General features: G+C 43.4%; 1 protein-coding gene across 1 annotated transcript in view; it reads right to left on the bottom strand.

Annotated features, from left to right (window-relative positions):
- The window catches only part of LOC127427159 (glutamate receptor ionotropic, delta-1-like), a 764896-nt gene that overhangs the window by 473795 nt on the left and 271569 nt on the right, over nucleotides 1-19532 (bottom strand). The gene's annotated exons all lie outside the window — the stretch shown is intronic.

The following is a 19532-nucleotide window of genomic DNA, read 5'->3' as shown; positions in this document are numbered from 1 at the left end:
CAGATAGAAATGAGCAGGCAAGCCCAACCTCCGATCGAACGGGGGCTCTCACTGCATTCGACCGGGAGAGTCCTCTGAGCTTCGAACGGGAGAGCCCATGATACAAATAAACATGAATAGCTCACTCAGCATTCGGAACGGGAGAACCCTTGCTTCAGTTTGAACGGAAGAGTCCTTGTGGATTGCGCTGGGGGAGTCAGGTCTGCCTGAGCGGAGGAGTGAGTGCTAGCCGCAAGGGCAGGTCACCCCGAGTATAGGAGTGGATCCTAGGCACTTGGGATGACCTCAGCCTCTCCTCTTGGCAATGGGGGGCCCTCATTGCATTCGAACGGGGGGTTTCTCGCTGCACTTCGAACAGGGGAGCCCACGATACAAATAAACATGAGTTAGCTTGCATGGCATTCGAACCCCCACAGCGGTTTGAATGGGAGAGCCCATGAGTGCTTTATGCGGGCCCATCCTGCGATGTGGGACGGGGGGCTTCTGGACTGGCCGGGGTGGACCTCTACTGTGTCCGAACGGTGGGGCCGGCCTGTTGTAAATTCGAGGATGAAGCAAGCATCTCCAGACCCCGGATGAGAACTTGTGGCTAGATAATCAGGGCTTGATGGGCCTTCCTGATATGAAGGTGCATATACAGGTGCATCTCAATAAATTAGAATGTCGTGGAAAAGTTCATTTATTTCAGTAATTCAACTCAAATTGTGAAACTCGTGTATTAAATAAATTCAATGCACACAGACTGAAGTAGTTTAAGTCTTTGGTTCTTTTAATTGTGATGATTTTAGCTCACATTTAACAAAAACCCACCAATTCACTATCTCAAAAAATTAGAATATGGTGACATGCCAGTCAGCTAATCAACTCAAAACACCTGCAAAGGTTTCCTGAGCCTTCAAAATGGTCTCTCAGTTTGGTTCACTAGGCTACACAATCATGGGGAAGACTGCTGATCTGACAGTTGTCCAGAAGACAATCATTGACACCCTTCACAAGGAGGGTAAGCCACAAACATTCATTGCCAAAGAAGCTGGCTGTTCACAGAGTGCTGTATCCAAGCATGTTAACAGAAAGTTGAGTGGAAGGAAAAAGTGTGGAAGAAAAAGATGCACTACCAACCGAGAGAACCGCAGCCTTATGAGGATTGTCAAGCAAAATCGATTCAAGAATTTGGGTGAAAGGAATGAACTGAGGCTGGGGTCAAGGCATCAAGAGCCACCACACACAGACGTGTCAAGGAATTTGGCTACAGTTGTCGTATTCCTCTTGTTAAGCCACTCCTGAACCACAGACAACGTCAGAGGCGTCTTACCTGGGCTAAGGAGAAGAAGAACTGGACTGTTGCCCAGTGTTCCAAAGTCCTCTTTTCAGATGAGAGCAAGTTTTGTATTTCATTTGGAAACCAAGGTCCTAGAGTCTGGAGGAAGGGTGGAGAAGCTCATAGCCCAAGTTGCTTGAAGTCCAGTGTTAAGTTTCCACAGTCTGTGATGATTTGGGGTGCAATGTCATCTGCTGGTGTTGGTCCATTGTGTTTTTTTGAAAACCAAAGTCACTGCACCTGTTTACCAAGAAATTCTGGAGCACTTCATGCTTCCTTCTGCTGACCAGCTTTTTAAAGATGCTGATTTCATTTTCCAGCAGGATTTGGCACTTGCCCACACTGCCAAAAGCACCAAAAGTTGGTTAAATGACCATGGTGTTGGTGTGCTTGACTGGCCAGCAAACTCACCAGACCTGAACCTCATAGAGAATCTATGGGGTATTATCAAGAGGAAAATGAGAAACAAGAGACCAAAAAATGCAGATGAGCTGAAGGCCACTGTCAAAGAAACCTGGGCTTCCATACCACCTCAGCAGTACCACAAACTGATCACCTCCATGCCACGCCGAATTGAGGCAGTAATTAAAGCAAAAGGAGCCCCTACCAAGTATTGAGTACATATACGGTAAATGAACATACTTTCCAGAAGGCCAACAATTCACTAAAAATGTTTTTTTTTATTAGTCTTATGTTGTATTCTAATTTTTTGAGATAGTGAATTGGTGGGTTTTTGTTAAATGTGAGCCAAAATCATCACAATTAAAAGAACCAAAGACTTAAACTACTTCAGTCTGTGTGCATTGAATTTATTTAATACACGAGTTTCACAATTTGAGTTGAATTACTGAAATAAATGAACTTTTCCACAACATTCTAATTTATTGAGATGCACCTGTATATATATATTGTTATGTTAGATGTATATATATATATATATATATATATAAGAATAAGCTAAAATAACCCAATTCCAGCTATTTTATTATTGAAGTATAGCAAATTATCTTCACAATTGTGAAAAATTAGCTGAAAAAAGAAAAAGAAAAAAAAGTGTATTTTGGTGTGACTTCTGTTTCACAATTTTTTTCAATTTTATTAACAGATTCGTTTAGTGACCCCTTCTGTAGATGCCACTAGGCATCTTATGTGCTATAAGTGAGTCACTGAATCATTTTAAATTGACATTTTTACATTTAGTTATTTAGCAGATGCTTTTATCCAAAGCCACTTATAAATGAGGAACAAAAGCAATTTGTCACACAAAAATCAACAATATCTTCAGTATTGCAGTGCCAAGTTCTCAAAGTGGCTGGAGTAGTATAGAAACTAGCGCAGAAGAGACAGACAAGGATATTTTGAGACATTCACGACCAAAAAATATCAAAAGACTTAATGGTGTTTAAGCAAGTCGTACTGAAGTGCCTTGACAAGCTCTGTTTGATTCGTTGTTCTGACGTATTTCCTACTGAAACAGGAAGTGGAGGCGGGACATGTTGAATGACTCATCCCAAAAATAGCCAATAGGCTACTAATAGGCTAGGTTTACAGCCACACACACACACACACACACACCCTTTCCACCGTGTTGCTCATGTCAGAGTCGCTTGGAAGCGATCTCAATACCGGCCAGCTTTTCAAAAGTTTAACCAGCCCATAAACACACACAGCACATCGCGGTCTTTGCTTACGATGAGACGGGAGCTATTGTGCCCATACAGATGAATGAGAAACAAGCGAGTAAAAAACAATATATCCATGTGTTTAATCATAATACACCAAACATCATGAATAAAGAACACTTACTTGAACTGTACATCCCAAGAAATCTCCGGCTGCACAAAAAATATAAATAAATCCAGCCGCTTGTCCTCGCAACACAAACGCGAATTCTCCGATATCCCTCCTTCTTCGAGTGTAAAAATTCAAGCCAGTTCAAGGGTAGTTTGGAGATAGGTAAGAGGGTTTGAGGAGGGGAGCAACATAAAATAAACCTAATCACCACCATATTGTTTGCTAATTGCTCGAGGCATTAAGTGGCTCTCTGCCCTCCATATGACAAGCGTTGCAGAAAGCGTCACGAAGAGGAGATTTTACAAGTTGCCTTGCAAGAAAGCAGGAGATGTGCACAGTAAACATTGAAAACATGTATTCTGAAAAAAAAGGCAACTGCTTTAAATGCAGAAAGTAAACAGATGACTCGTGTATGTTAAGGACTTAGCATTTTCTTGGTGAATGCAATTGTAGTTCAATAACTGGGGTGGACACTCGGAAACGATAAAGTAATATTTAATTAAAAGAAATTCTGAGACATTCAATATCTCTTCATAAACTTGGACAGCTTTTGAATATTTCTTGTTGCTTTGTACACTCAAAAGACATCATTTGTGAGACAAAACAGTGTGTGAAAACACTTAAGTGTGAAGTTGGAGCCGGTATTGCGCTGAGGCGTCACTTCATAGACTTCAATGCATCATATGTATATAAATTATATGTATATAAAAAGTCACTTTTATGCATAATAGCTCTTCCACCCTTTTCTCTCCTTGATGAACAAGGTAGACTCACATTCCTATGCTGAAGTGAATGAACAACATGCCCCTCTCATTCAGTCTGTGAGTACATGGTCACTCAGGTCATTCAGTTTGTTTATGAATAAGAGGTTTCATAAGTGCTGCTTCTTCAGAGCCCATCACACTCCATTCCTGTCAGATGCAGAATCGCAGTGCACACGATTGGCTGTAGCTATCAAGCCATCTGCCTTGGTAGGACTGCGATTGCCAAGCATGCGATTGGCTGCTGCTTTAATCAATCATAAAGGAGTCTGTCTACCCCCCCACCCCCAACCCTTGCCAAAACAAAATCTCTTCAAATCTGCATGAAGTGATAAATTTTGTTTTCAAAATGGCAAATTTTGTTTTCATCTGTTTAGTGTTACACGGTATACTGGCGCCACAATACTCAAGCTTCAAAATAGCAGCGGTACCATAGTGATTTTCACAGTGTAAAACACACTGCATAGGGGTCGCTCAGACAGAACGCATTCTTTGGCACAACACAGGGGTCTCGAGTTGAAAAGTTAACAATCTTACACCTATCTTGCATCTAAAAATGCAACGCCCCTGCGTGAGACACTGGAAAAACAGCTTGATGTGGTGCAACAGTCAAAATGTCCATTTAGCAAGTTTACATAACAAAACAATGGGAAAAGAGCACAGAAAGACACAAACCCGGTTCTGTGTGAATGTCCCTTGTGCTACGTGACTCTGATAAGAGAGCCAGTGCAATGCTCTAAGACCTCCACTTAGTCATTATCTGTGCATGGCACACATCATTTTTATTGTATTTTTTTAAATTCAACGACTATTCGAATTGCAACCTTTGTAACAATGTTACATAATTTCAGGCAAATATTTCCAATCCAAAGCATTACTGTCAATGATCAGTGGAAGCAGCAACACACGAGACATTTGCAAACAAGGACATCACATTTGAGCAAAAGTAATTGCTCTTACTGTAATGTACACAATCAGGTACAATGCTTAAAGAAATAGTTCACCCAAAAATGAAAATTTGCTGATAATTTATTCACCCTCAGGCCATCCAAGATGTGTCTGAGATTCTTTCTTCATCAAAACAGAATTTAAGACTTTTAGGATTTCATTTCAGGCCTCCTCCTCTAAATAATACAAGTGAATGTACTCCATTTTTTGACGGTCCAAAATTATATATAGGGTGCATCAAAATAATCCACATGACTCCAGTCGACAAATAAAGTTCTTCTGAACCCAAACGATTGATTATTTTTAGAAACAAAACCATACTTATATACTTTTTAACTACAAATGTTCGCTTCCGTACATCTCTGTGATGCGCGCTCATGAGAGGGATGACGTAAGCTCGTTGGTAAGGTCACGCGTCACGTGGAGGAGGAGTCAGGAAGCGCGTCATTGTTTACAATAAAAACGTCATGGTTACTGGTGTAACCTCCGTTCTCTGATGGAAGGAACGAGACATTGGTGTCGATGTAGTGACACTAGGGGTCACTCTTGGGAGCCCGAGACACCTCTGGTCTTTGATAAAAGGCCAATGAAAATTGGCAAGTGGTATTTGCATGCCACTCCCCCGAACATACGGGTATAAAAGGAGCTGGTATGCAACCACTCATTCAGGTTTTACACTGAGGAGCCGATATAAGGTCCGGCCATTTCAGCGGGTAGTTCAGCGTTGTGGCAGGAGGGACCAACGTCTCGTTCCCTCCATCAGGGAACGGAGGTTACACCAGTAACCATGACGTTCCCTATCTGTCACTCACTCGACGTTGGTGTCGATGTAGTGACACTAGGGGTCCCTATACAAAATGCCACAAGGCTGAACTGTGTTACGTGAACTGGCGGTGTGTGGTGGGCAGACTGCTGTGTGCCTCATAGCCAGCACACCAGGTCGACACGTAACCTCCCCCAACACAGTTATGAGTGTCGAACGGCCCTTTTTGGGGACAAGTCGACTACCCAAAGATAGAGACGGGCTTAACCCAGTCGTGGCCTCTTTTCCCCTTCTCTTTTTCCACTCCCTAAAAAAAGAAGGGGGATTATCCGACTGGGCCGCCAGGTCTAGTCGGGGGGTGTCCCTCCCAAGGGGAGGACACCGCGGAGACCACACCTCACCCCAGATGGGGGGGGGGTATTTAAGTGGAAAAATACGTCACATGGTCTTTCCAACCATGTGGAGAGCCTTCAAAGTAGATCCTGCCCAATGGGGGAGGAGGTACTACAACATGGAGACTGGGGCAGAGGGGCTCTGCCCAAGGAAGACACAGTTTGCCAGCAGGGAAACGAATTAGCGGAAGATATAGATCGCATGGGGTTAGCCTTACAGGGAACCGCCACATGCGGAGCACCTACCCCAGAACCGGGCTCTTAGTTAGCGCGTGTACTGGGCCGGCAGTGAGTCTCTCCGAAAACTCGACTGCCACAGGGCTCGGAGGAAGTCAACCAGGGAACAACTTTTGTGAACACTACTGGGAATTAACAGCACACATCTTCAGCTCAAAAGGAGGTGGAAGGCGCTATGTGCAAGCGATACACCCGGCCAGCTATCCCGGGCTTATCCGCTTAGGTTGCGTGCCACTACCTGGGACGAAACCGGTTCCATCCGGAGGTTGTAGAACCTTGCAAAGGTGTTGGGTGTTGCCCAGCCCGCTGCTCTACAAATGTCTGTTAGAGAGGTACCTCTGGCCAGGGCCCAAGAAGCCGCTACACCACGGGTAGAATGGGCTCATAGCCCTAGCAGGGGCGACATGTCTTGGGCGAGATATGCCATAGATATGGCATCAACAAGCCAGTGGGCGATCCTCTGCTTGGAGACAGCGCTTCCTTTCCGCTGTGCACCAAAGCAGACAAAGAGCTGCTCAGAGAGTCTAAAGCTCTGCGTGCGATCCAAATAGATGCGCAAAGCGCGCACCGGACACAGCAATGCCAGGGCTGGGTCTGCCTCCTCCTGGGGCAGCGCTTGCAGGTTCACCACCTGGTCCCTAAAAGGAGTGGTGGGAACCTTGGGCACATAGCCCGGTCGGGGTCTCAGGATCATGTGAGAGTAGCCCGGACTGAACTCCAGGCACGTTTCGCTGACAGAGAACGCTTGCAGGTCACCTACCCTCTTGATGGAAGTGAGCACAGTCAAGAGGGCAGTCTTCAGGGAGAGTGCCTTAAGCTCGACTGACTGCAAAGGCTCAAAGGGGGCTCTCTGTAGGCCCTGAAGAACTACGGAGAGATCCCATGAGGGAACGAGGGGCGGTCTGGAGGGATTCAGCCTCCTAGCACCTCTTAGGAACCTGATGATCAGGGTGTGCTTCCCTAAGGACTTACCGTCAACTGCGTCGTGGTGTGCTGCTATGGCAGCAACATACACCTTCAAGGTGGAAGGGGACAGCCTCCCTTCCAACCTCTCCTGCAGGAAGGAAAGCACTGATCCGACTGCACATCTCTGGGGGTCTTCGTGTCGAGAAGAACACCACTTAGTGAATAGATGCCACTTCAAGGCAGACAGGCGCCTCATAGAGGGGGCCCTAGCCTGAGTGATTGTGTCTACCACCATGGGTGGTAGGCCACCTAGGTCTTCCGCATCCCGTCCAGGGACCAGACATGGAGATTCCAGAGGTCTGGGCGCGGGTGCTAGAGGGTGCCCCGTCCCTGAGAAAGAAGGTCCTTCCTCAGGGGAATTTGCCAGGGGGGAGCTGTCGCGAGGAGCATGAGGTCCGAGAACCACGTCTGGGTGGGCCAGTAGGGTGCTACAAGGACGACCTGCTCCTCATCCTCCCTGACCTTGCACAGAGTCTGTGCAAGTAGACTGCTGGGGGAAACGCGTATTTGCGAATGCCAGGGGGCCAGCTGTGTGCCAGCACGTCTATGCTGAGGGGAGCCTCGGTGAGGGTGTACCAGAGCGGGCAGTGGGAGGATTCTTGGGAGGCGAACAGGTCCACCTGTGCCTGACCGAATCAACTCCAAATCAGCTGGACCACCTGGGGGTGGAGTCTCCACGCTCCCCTGCGGGAAACCTGCCGTGACAACGCGTCCGCTGTAGCGTTGAGGTTGCCCAGGATATGAGTGGCTCGCAGCGACTTGAGGTGCTGCTGACTCCGGAGGAGGAGACGGCGGGCGAGTTGTGACATACAGCGGGAGTGCAGACTGCCTTGGCGGTTGACATATGCTATCGCTGCTGTGCTGTCTGTCCGAACTAGCACGTGCTTGCCCTGGATCAACGGCCGGAACCTCCGCAGGGGGAGCAGAATTGCCAGTAACTCGAGGCAGTTGATGTGCCAACGCAGCCGCGGACCCGTCCAGAGGCTGGTGGCTGCGTGCCCATTGCAAACAGCACCCCAGCCCGTTTTGGAGGCATCTGTCGTGACCACGACACGCCTGGAGATCAGTTCTAGGGGAACACCTGCTCGTAAAAACAAGAGGTCGGTCCAAGGGCTGAAAAGACGGTGACAGACCGGCGTAATGGCCACGCGGTGTGTCCCGTTGCGCCATGCCCGTCTCGGGACTCGAGTCTGGAGCCAGTGCTGAAGCGGCCTCATATGCATCAACCCGAGCGGGGTGGCCACCGCCGAGGATGCCATATGCCCCAGGAGCCTCTGAAAATGTTTCAGTGGAACCGCTGTTTTCTGTTTGAACGCCTTCAAACAGGTCAGCACCAACTGGGCGTGCTCGTTCGTAAGGCGCGCCGTCAGGGAGACTGAGTCCAACTCCAAACTTAGAAAAGAGATGCTCTGAACTGGGAGGAGCTTGCTCTTTACCCAGTTGACCCGAAACCCTAGTCGGCTGTGGTGCAAGAGCACCAGGTCCCTGTGTGCACATAACACGTCTCGAGAGTGAGCTAAGATCAGCCAGTCGTCGAGATAGTTGAGAATGCGAATGCCCACCTCCCTTAACGGGGCAAGGGCGGCTTCTGTGATCTTCGTAAAGACACGAGGAGACAGGGACAGGCCGAAAGGGAGGACTTTGTACTGATACGCCCGACCCTCGAACGCAAACCGCAGGAAGGGTCTGTGTCGAGGAAGGATTGAGACGTGAAAGTACGTGTCCTTCAGGTCTACCGCCACGAACCAATCTTGATGCCGGACGCTCGCTAAAATGCGTCTTTGCGTCAGCATCTTGAACGGGAGTCTGTGTAAAGCCGGTTCAGTACTCGCAGGTCCAAGATTGGCCGCAACCCACCGCCTTTCTTTGGTACGATGAAGTAGGGGCTGTAAAACCCTTTCTTCATCTCGGCTGGAGGGACAGATTCTATCGCGCCCTTCCATAGGAGGGTAGCGATTTCCGCGCACAGGGTAACAGCGTTTTCGCCCTTGACGAAGGTGGTTCGCCTGAACCTGGGCGGACGCCTGGCAAACTGAATCGCGTAGCCGAGTCGGACGGTCCGGATCAACCACCACAATGGATTGGGAAGCGCAAGCCATGTGTCCAAATTCCGTGCAAGGGGGACCAAGGGGACAACGTCGTCGGACGTACTGGCAGGTGGGGCCTCGCGGCGGGGCGGAGCGCGAGGTGCCACAGCACGTCGTGGCCATGCTGAGTCTAGGGACATCGAAGCACTTACCTGGCTCCTTGTGACCACCCCCAGAACAGCCTGGGACGGGGGAGGAAGAGGCCTGTCCTCGTGACCCGTAGAGGCTGTCACATCGGGGGTGGATTTGTGCCACAGCTGGGCGCTCAGGGGCGGAAAGGGCACCGCTGGAGCGCCAATCCTGCAAGATAAAGCCCGTGGACGGTAGTTGTGGTAACAACCGTACACACCAGGTATGTGACCCAGGGAGGAAGGAAGCCGCTCTTTTGTTGAACTGTTGGGTACCGCAGCCACTTGGGCGTACGACGAAATCAAACAAAAAGCGCCTTATCCACCGGGGGAATCGCCGTATAGCCCCTGGCCGCCCCGCCATCGAGGGTAGTGAGAGCGGGGGAACTGCGGAGTCGGGGTCGGGCAGTAAAAGGTGCCTCCCATGACTTCGTCAGTTACTCATGCACCTCCGGGAAGAATGGCACTGGAGCGGGGTGTGGCTGGTCTGAGCGGCGCCGCGAGCCCAGAAACCAATCATCAAGCCGTGAGGGTTCCACTCTAGCCCGACACTCTAGCCCGAAGGGGGAAGCCCAGCTGAGGCTTCTGCGTCCAACTGGACAAGCCCGCTCTCCGATGCTGCGCTCGAGAGCTCATCATCTTCGCGGGCCTCGAACAAGAAGCCAGACTCGCCATGTGACGAGCCGGCGAACTCATCCGGAAGCCCGATTGGGGCAGACGAGCGTGCTGGGGAATGGGATACCCGGCGGAGGTTATCCCATTGAGGTCCCCAAATCGCCTCCAGCACCAGCCGCGCTGACCTCAAACCCGTAGGTAGGAGGACCAAGGCGGGGAGCCTTACGACGTTTCCTTACGAAAGCACGCCGCGACCACAATGTTGCCATGGTCATGTTCTCGCAGTGAGAACATAAACCATTCATAAACGCTGGCTCCGTGTGGGTCGCGCCCAGACACGAAAGACAGCGATCATGACCATCCGAAGTTGAGAGAAAACGACCGCAACCAGGAATAACACACGAAAGGAAAGGCATCTTTAGAAAGACGCGTCTTTAAAAAGACGTTCCGTGTGTGCGCTCTTTTAGAGAAATATACTCTTTTAGAGGGGAAAAACGCTCTTTTAGAAAATATACTCTCTAGTTTTTCTGCCGAAGCGCCCAGGGGCATTCTCTGCAGTGCACCAGTGCAGAGGAGGGAGAAGCCGCTGAAATGCGCTGTCAGATCCAGCAGAGGTGAATGAACAGTGCTATTCAGTTCAATGAGCATGACCGTTCGGCTCCGAAGAGAAAATCTGAATGAGTGGTTGCATACCAGCTCCTTTTATACCCGTATGTTCGGGGGAGTGGCATGCAAATACCACTCGCCAATTTTCATTGGCCTTTTATCAAAGACCAGAGGTGTCTCGGGCTCCCAAGAGTGACCCCTAGTGTCACTACATCGACACCAACGTCGAGTGAGTGACAGATAGGGAACTTGTGCCATTCACAAACCAAAACAGTCCAAAACAATTTCAAAACAATTTAAAATAAAATAAAAATAATAATTTCCAAATCATATGACGCGTGAATTTACCAACGAGCTTACGTCATCCCTCTCATGAGCGCGAGTAACAGAGATGTACGGAAGCGAACATTTGTAGTTAAAAAGTATATAAGTATTGTTTTGTTTCTAAAAATAATCAATCGTTTGGGTTCAGAAGAACTTTATTTGTCGACTGGAGTCGTGTGGATTATTTTGATGCACCCTAAATATGCATTTTGGACCGTCAAAAAATGGAGGATGTTCACTTGCATTGTTTAGAGGAGGAGGCCTGAAATGAAATCCTAAATGTCTTAAATTCTGTTTTGATGAAGAAAGAAACTCAGATACATCCTGGATGGCCTGAGGGTGAGTAAATTATCAGCAAATTTTCATTTTTGAGTGAACTATTCCTTTAATATCCGTTAACCACCTTGTCATACAAGCATTAGTGTACACGTGTAGTTTGGTGTGCTAATGGATGCCCTTTTATGTCTGTGTGATTTTCCACCTCTAAACCTCACGGCTCATGATAACAGGCAGTCACAAACATTATTCAGAAAGTGAGGACTCATGGTTACGGGTGCAAAATACGGTTAAGTGAATGTGACAATGTCACCATTAATCTCGTGATTGTGATTATGGCGCTCCGCTGTAGATGTGAGAGGTGGAGGGATGCGGGCAGCGGTGAACTTAAGGGAACACATTGTGCACTGCCCCAAAGCTCATTTAGAGAGGTACGGACGCTAGCACAGAGCGCACACTTTGCCACTCAGCAATAGTGTTTGAAAATTGATTCACTTAAAAGCTTTAACTTCCTGCAATTGCAATTGCTTAATTAAGCAGTGATGCTATACAACAGGAGTGAAGACACTGGAGCACACAGCGGCGCTGAAGATTCAGCCCTGCCGATGAATAACAGTGCACAAAACACTGGAGTGACCCATTAGTCAGGGACGTCTCTAGGATTTCAAAACATCAGGGGCCCTGATAGGTATCTCAGTACTCTGGGTGATTTTTACATTGTCTAAGCATCTGGAACCTTTTTAATGAAACTTAATTTTAATTAATACCTTACAAGGACTACTTTTTTGGACTTATTAGGACTAGTTACTTAGTATAGAACTAGTTATACCAATCTGACTGTACCCATAAGTAGGCCACATTACTGTGTTTGGACAGTGCTTGTGATTATTTTTGTTTCCTACTCTGTAACATACATTGTTTTCCTTTCATCAGCTCTTAATGATTTAAGTAATCTTTAGGAATATATGAAGGCAAACAATGCCTTTTTTGTTTTTATCAAACATCATTCGAACAGATCATATATTGCACATGAGTACAAAATTGTCACTAATTTGTCCATAAGTCTTGGAGGTCCAGACTTAAAAGCCCTTCATGTATTTGCTCATATATTTACAGTGCAATGCCATATAAGCACAGATAAGACCATGGATGTTATTCTCATTAGGTCAATGTAGCTAATCTTTCAAAAACAAACAATCGAACAAAAAAATCCAAATAATAAATTATAGTATTTGTTATGAAAAAAATAGTAGCATAAATACATTTAGACGCTTTAACTACAACTGTCAGTGTAGTAATAAAATTGAAGTCCCAACAGATTCCTCCTAACAGATTGCTTAATTTATATCAAAATACCACAGATACTGTTACTGCTTTAAACTCATGATACATTTGAGTAAGGGTGATGTGTAATTTGAAAAACTTAACCTCAGTGCCGTTATAATGTTGGGGCTTTCTGTTCAAGAGGTTTGACTTCCTCTACTGCTTAAAGCTAGAAAATTCTCAGTAGAATTCAAATTAGTTGCATAAATGTTGCCATCGGCACTGTGATATCGAGGGAAGTCCGGTGTCTCACTTGCATAAGTAATCGGCTCTGTTCTACTATAGGTGGACACGTGTGCACTCCAGGAATACAGTAGAATGAAGCAGAGCAGATCACTTCACGTGCACAGGTGCTTCTGTGATGGCTCACACGAAAACCAGGCTTTAATCATGCAGCGCAAATGCGCCTTTCAGAAGAGAAATATATTAAGCATGTGTAAAGCCCCGAACGCAGGATGAATATAATTGAATCAACTTAACACCTGGCAGTTGATCTGAAGGATCATTTGCGCTGTGCAGCTGAAGCCTGGTTTTCGCATGAGCATGGCGAGAGCCATCACAGTACCACTGGCGCACGTGAAGTGATCTGCTCTAGAGTTCCGAACAGAAAACATTCGGGGCTCAAGACTCTAGTGATGCCTCTGCTATTAGCAAGCACCACAATTTATTTAAGAGTCTGACAAATGAATGACGAAGTTAATTAAGAAACACCTTTCTTAACATATTTACATACAGTAGAATTGACAGAGAAAACGAGCATCTATTTTTTGACTCCAATTCGGAGTGCTTGTGTGTGAACAGAGGTGGATGACACCCTCCAAAGATCACTGAATACAAGGCCACAATTACTTAATTAAAAAGCAATTAAATGGTCATTGACAGATTAAAAACAAAATAATGGATGAATTAATTTAGCTTAATTAAGCCCCTTGAGTTGAACTTGAACAAAACGTTGTAATTGTATTATGCAAAAAATTAAAACTCGTCACATTATTGAGGTCTTCATCAGTGTTTGCATTGAATAGAGCTGCTTCAGTAGATGTTAAAAGCCATTGTTCTTGCTTTTATTTAATTTTTTTTTTTTTCTATCAGCCTTCAATTCTATATATGAAGAGCCCAACAAACACGTTTTTGTTTATTTGCCTCACTGAAACAGTTTTAAAGCCCATTATCTGTCTGCTCCACCATGTGGGGAGTTTCCACTGGCTCTTAAAGAATAGTTCACTCAAAAATACAAATTATGTCACTATTTATACACATTCCTGTCATTCCAGACACGTATGATATTCTGTCTTCCATGAAACACAAAAGGTGATTTTTTTTAAGATTGCACTTAGCACTCTTTTCCATTTAATATTGTTATTCACTGATAATCTACCCCTATGGCAAAAAGCTCAGACATGGACTATAAAAGTGCAGTTGACACCTTACTCCATTGGATCTCACACATCTCACGACCAAATGTAAGTAGCTGGGTTTCCATTCAAGTATTTGTATGTGCATTATGGGATATTGCATAAAAACTGCTGGATGGAAACACTAAGATTGGCATAAAAAACATTTACGCTCGCTTGAGCTGGATACATTTATTATTCGATAAGAAGAAATGCTCAAACTATGATGGAAACACATTTATAAAATAAACTCCTATTGAATTTATAAGGAATACAAGATGTGCATTTTAAAAAAAAGGTCATGTGACTGAATAACTTGTTCATAACTGGACTAACCAGCAGACCAATCACCACATCTGAAATGTTGCTCTGATCATCCTGAAATAACGGTGGCTAAAAAATCCAAAGAGTGCAAAGAGTTTGCAGAGCAAACAAGTGGAATACAAACTTGAGCTGTGGTGAAGAGCAAGTTTATTAACACTTTTGGAAAATATCTTATAGATTCACACAGTAAAGACATAAGGAAGGAAGAACACACAGAACTGTCACTCCCAGAAAAGAGACAAAGTTCTTTACACAGCCTTCTACAATGCGAGTAAATCACTCGCATATGTGACTAAATTTGTGATATATTACCAAAATTAGACACTGGCTAGTAAATATTCTGATTTTACTCGCCAGTGATTGAGTTGTGTATCGATGAAGAAGAACTTGACCGCGGCGATCCTTTTATTGAATAAGAAGCTGGTGACACTGTGTAACTTCTCTCATTAATGTATGTTATTCAACTGTAAACACTTGCTCTTGGAGCAGCCATTCTCTTAAAGAGACAGTATCAATTTACTGCATGTTAGACAGTACATATCAATGTAAACACAAATGTAATTATAATAATTTTTTAATTATAATTTTCTTTATTTATCACACATTATACATTTGCACATATACAGTGAAATTCTTCTTTTTTTCACATATCCCAGCTAGGCTGAGGTCAGAGTGCAAGGTCAGCCATGATATAGCGCCCCTGGAGCAGATAGGGTCAAGGGCCTTGCTAAAGGGCCCAACAGTGGCATCTTGGCAGTGCTGGGGCTTGAACCCCTGACCTTCTGATCAGTAACCCAGAGCCTTAACTGCTGAGCTACCACTGCCCCTAATCACACAAGTGTATATAAACAAACATGTAACGAGATGTAGTAATGTAGTAAGTGTTTAAATACATAAATATTTAAAGGCACAATCATACATTATGAAATATTTAACTTCAGAACTTCACTGTAAATATTAAAGAATTTAACAAATAGGCTTCTATAAAAAGGGGGGTTTTTGCAATTTTTTTCATAGTAGTTTTGATATATTAAATAATTATTATCCGTGTAATTCTATTTTAATTATTAGGTTCCAACTTGTGATTATTTTGTAAAACATTTTTATGAAATTTCAAACAGTGACAACAGCTTTTATCATTGTTTTTTATTTGTATTTATTTCTCCCCAATTTGGAATGCTCAATTCCCACTACTTAGTAGGTCCTCGTGGTGGTGCGGTTACTCACCTCAATCCGGGTGGCGGAGGACAAGTCTCCGCTTCTGAGACAGTCAATCCATGCATCTTATTACGTGACTCGTTGTGCATGACACCACGGAGACTCACAGCTTGTGGAGGCTCATGCTACTCTCCGCGATCCAAGCACAACTTACCACACGACCAATTGAGAGCGAGAACCACTAATCGCGAGCACGAGGAGGTTACCCCATGTGACTCTACCCTCCCTAGCAACCGGGCCAGTTTGGTTGTTTAGGAGACCTGACTGGAGTCAGTCAGCACACCCTGGATTCGAACTCGCGTCTCCAGGGGTGATAATCAACATCAATACTCGCTGAGTTACCCAGGCCCCCTAGCTTTTATCATTATTAAAAATGCAATTTCATGACATCATATAAATTAATAGAATGTGAATTACACAAGCCGTGATTTAAAATAATCAAAAGTGAAATATGAAAATAAAATGTACACTACTATATTGCGTGAAGTCATATACGTATATGAATACTAGAAGGTTATTACAGTGATTTGTCTCTGTGTTCTAAACCAGGAGTATTTTATTACTAGAAGTCACACAGTGGCTACAATTTCTCCATAAGTGATGGTTTTGTTCTTTTGAACACATGCGATATTATGGTTTTTCGCATAAATTAATGTCACAACTTGGATGGAAACAAAGCTATTGATGTCAAACCTGACAGTGCCATATTTGATTTGAGAGCTACAACTGAGGATAAAAGATTTTCAGTGGATAACGACTTACATTTTGGTGTGTTCCTCAAACAAAGCTATCATAAGACTATATACAAATTGCATGGACTACTTTTATGGCGCTTTTAGTAAATTTGGAGTTCCACATCCCGAGTCCCCATTCAGTTTCGTCATTATGGTAAAGAGCGACCAGGATCTTCTTCAAAATGTCATCTTTTAACGTTTCACAGAAGATGGAAAATCATAGGGGTTTCCTCCAACATGAGGAAAATTAATCAATTATGACAGAGTTATCATTTTTGGGTGAACTAATAGAGAAAGATGTGATCAGTGGAGGGTCACCGCATCATTACTTCTCACCCATCCTCAAAAATCTCTCCATCCCTGAGGGTATCAGCATGTCAAAGAAAAGAAAATGACACTGTTCAGGACGACAGAGCCTTTGATTTACTCTATTACAGGTGCGTCACCTGAGCGCACTTTTCCCGGGGAACTTCTCACTTCGGGAAACATGAGAAAATATTCATGAAATCAGGGGCTGTTCCTTTAATTTTTCAAGAATATTATCCTCCCCGGTATAATGTGTAATCCCGGTGATTTCAGACTGCTAAATTGATTTAATTATGCGAGGAAGCAGAGGAGAAAGTGGAATGTATATAATTCAGAACTGCAAAGCAGGTAATAATCAGTATGTATGTAATCAGTAAAGTCTCAGCTGGTGTCGTTTCTAACATTCTTTCTGTGAGCTATCATCTCCATTAAACAAATTAAACTAGGACTGCCGACTTGACATGGGATTGCTTTTGATCATGCTGTCTGTCCTCTGCTGAGAGAACCCAACATGAGAAGAGGTCACAGCTATATCTGAAAAAAGAATTAGCTTATGCTCTAAGCTAATTAGTTTATGCTCTCTCTCTCTCTCTCTCTCTCTCTACTGTATATATATATATATATATATTGCTCTCCCAAATCTAGTGAGCTGCCTTGCTGTGTACTGCCTAGGTAACTGCCTTTTGAGAAAGCATCTTTACCTAAAAGATGGAACCTAAAATGGAACGCTCTATCTAAGCAACAACTCTGTATGTCACACACACAGTGGTCCAATTCCAATAGTGTTTGAAGTTAGCATGATGCTAAGCTAACACTGTGATTCTCTAATAAGCATGAAAATATAGCACACAAATATTGGGTTAAATAGATTGAACAATATTTATTGCTACTTTTCGGCATTGAATGAAATATTATCATACATTTTTATGAGAAAAATATTAAGATTACTTTTATTTAAACATTGTTTTTTGCATAATGTACACTATTTCATATACAGTTTATTTATTTATTTTAAATAGTACACATTGCACAATATATACTGTACAGTATGCAGAATGCAGTACATTAGTATTCCATTCCAATAACAGCCATGATAATAAATAAATAAAACTGTGCTGTATATAAAAACAACACTGAAGTTACATTAGAATAAAAATACATCTGACTAAACATCAGCAATATCCTTGTAAGAAGTGACAGCGTGTAATAATGAGGTTGCTCTTCTGTTAATGGTAAACAGGGTCTCAGTTGTTATGACTAAGCTGTGTGTCATTATACAAAGCCATGCAGTAAAAACACTTAGTGTAGTGTGTATAGTGATTGAAACATATGGCCACTAAATGCATCTTCATTCAGGCATCAATTTGAAAACTAAGTGACTCATGTCAGCAGTGGAATAACAGAGTGATTGTTTGTGGACAGAAGATATCCAGGGTTATGGAGTTCAACATAAGATTTAACAGTGGGTGTGTGCTGTCAATTACTATTTTAGTCTACACCAGGGGTCGGCAAACTATGGCACGCATGCCAGCAACGGCGAGAGAGAAGTAGACTATTTTATTTATATAATTCTGCACCTGCATCCCAATCTACATCTTGATGTAATCCTTCCTCATGATAACACAGCATGTTTTCATGAGCTGAATGGGAGGCTAAACAAAAAGTTAAAATGTGACGAGACTGCAGTATACCCAACAGACTCGTGCAGCGCGTGCAATCCATTCACGCATCACGAGCCGGCAGTGATTCACTTTCGGTTAATTGCGCGAGTAAACGCGCCCGCTTTGCTTCGGTCAGGCTGCGCGGATGACAGCCTACATTCCGTCTTTCATTTGTTTCTTATTGCTTTCAGAACAACACATGAGGTAATAAGGAAAACACCACTATAAATCCTTGAGATTTCTAACCCAGCATACAGGTACACCCTCCTTAAACCATAGTCACACTCCCATTCAGCTAATGAAAAAACGCTGCATGATCACGAGGAAGGATTACATCAAGATGTAGATTGGAATGCAGGTGCGGAATTTATTTAAATAAAATAGTCTACTCCTCTCTCGCTGTTGCTTGTGTGCTAGTGATTTCCCCTCTGCGTTACTTTGAAAAATGTATGACATAATATAAGATATATTTAAGATTCCACACTATTTTGTGATCAGTAATCAAAGAAGCAGATTTGTGACATTAACTGTGTTAACTCATTTTCTACTAAAGGACAGGTTTTCTTTCATTAGAGCACTTTTACAAGATGCTATGTGAAAATACACGTAAGATTTTTTAGATGCGGGTTTTGCACACATTTTTCACTCAAAATGTTACGCTGATAATATTGTATGAAAAATAAATGATTAAAATAGAAAAATGCAAAATAGAAAAAAAAAAAAAAAAATTTTTTTTAAATGTTTAGTAACGGCACAGCTGTTGACCAGGAAAATAAAAAATGACACTCCATGTCAAAAAGGTTGCCGACCCCTGGTCTACAAAATAAATACAGTAGGCCACATGTCATTTAAAAACTTAAAATACTTATCAGAAAGACTAGTGTATTCTGTGAACAGATAGTCAATGGATAATAAACATGCTGTTTTCAAAATATTCATCAACTTTGAGAAAATATTGTAAAATAAGTGAAAATAATTTATATTTTGTGTATGTCTCATTTGCTATCATTACATTGTTTCTATATATATATATATATATATATATATATATATATATATTCTGAATATATATTCATAAATTCTGATGATATACTGTAGTTGTTCAGTATATCCAAATTTATGATTGTAAATGTGAATATATAAATGTGAACTTTACAATTACAAGTATATATTCAGAGTTACATTTATATATTCAGGATTTATAACTGTTCATACGTATAACTTTACAGCCTATTATGATTTACAATTACATATTTGGATTTTTTACATTAAAATTCTTTAATGCACACCTAGCCTTGGATTATCCTGTTTATACCATGGTCACTTGCCAGCAATGATTAGTTACAGCTGTCATTGA

Source organism: Myxocyprinus asiaticus, chromosome 36 (genome assembly GCF_019703515.2).
Source record: "Myxocyprinus asiaticus isolate MX2 ecotype Aquarium Trade chromosome 36, UBuf_Myxa_2, whole genome shotgun sequence".
Taxonomy (NCBI): domain Eukaryota; kingdom Metazoa; phylum Chordata; class Actinopteri; order Cypriniformes; family Catostomidae; genus Myxocyprinus; species Myxocyprinus asiaticus.
This window is presented reverse-complemented; position numbering and strand designations above follow the sequence as displayed.